Source organism: Solanum tuberosum, unplaced genomic scaffold (assembly GCF_000226075.1).
Source record: "Solanum tuberosum cultivar DM 1-3 516 R44 unplaced genomic scaffold, SolTub_3.0 scf00117, whole genome shotgun sequence".
Taxonomy (NCBI): domain Eukaryota; kingdom Viridiplantae; phylum Streptophyta; class Magnoliopsida; order Solanales; family Solanaceae; genus Solanum; species Solanum tuberosum.
Window position 1 is genome coordinate 524,009 of NW_006239041.1, and position 1,197 is coordinate 525,205.

Consider the following 1,197-nt stretch of genomic DNA (forward strand, 5'->3'; position numbering starts at 1 on the left):
TCCAGAGTCAAGATGGTAAATGATCCGAATCAAGAGGCATGCCAAGAGTGACAAAGTCACAGCCACAAGAATTACAAGGTCCCAACAATAGTTCCAAGTGATCAAACAATCCGTACAAGTGGCCGAGTTGCACAAGCGTCTTTAATGTATTAAAGAATACCAGTACGACAATGCAAAGTGACAAGAGGTAGCCAAGGTACCAAAGTAAACTTTCAGATCTACCAACAGGTAAAAAGAGTACAAGTATAAGTTTATACACAAACCTCAGTTCTTTAGCACAAAAACAGTCCAACACGACTTCACGAGTTCAAATCGTAAACCAACCAGCGTATCAAAATCTTCAACTGGCACAAGAGGATATACAACCTTAAAAATGAATTCAATAACTTATTTACTTTCTAGTAGCTCAATAATGATGGTGTAACACAGGGTTATCATCACAAGTAAGCCCAGCCTGTACAAATATGACTATACTCCCAAAACAAATATTCTACCCAATAAACACACTTCATGTCGCACCTTAGATTTGAAACAGAAAACGGCCAAAATGGAATTTATATCCTTCATAAAAGATGTAGGTAAATCTCTTAAGCTTGCAAATAATCAAGAATCACCACAAAATACCCTTTGTACAAAAAGATATACTCAAAACACTAACAGTTGAAAGTACAGGATTTCTAATTCCAGAATCTGAACCGAACTTGTCATATGTTGCGTCCCTTATTTCGTATCCATAACAGTTAAATTAGAATTTTACATAACACAAGAGTTGTAGGTATACGAATTAGCTTTCCAAAACATATTTATTCACTGTAAACTAAGTTCTTTTGAATGAGATATGCATAAAGTACCAAACACTACCCAACTCAAAAGCAGATTTCGTCACTTACCTAAAGGAAGCGTGTGTGTGTCGGATTCCAGCCAAAATGACTTAGTTTTTCTCTTGATTTTGAAGAACAACTGTTTATCTAATGTTATAAAGTTCTTAGACTTGAGGGAAAACGAATTAAATCAAAGGAGGTATAAAGATATATAGCTACAAAAGTTATCCTTGTCACATGGGCAGATGTCACCAAAAGGGGCTGCCCAAAAAAATAGATGGCTGCCCAAGAAACATACATATATAACTATATTTATATACTTTATACCCACACTTCCAATGTATAAGTAAGTATAATTAGATAATTACGCAAATAC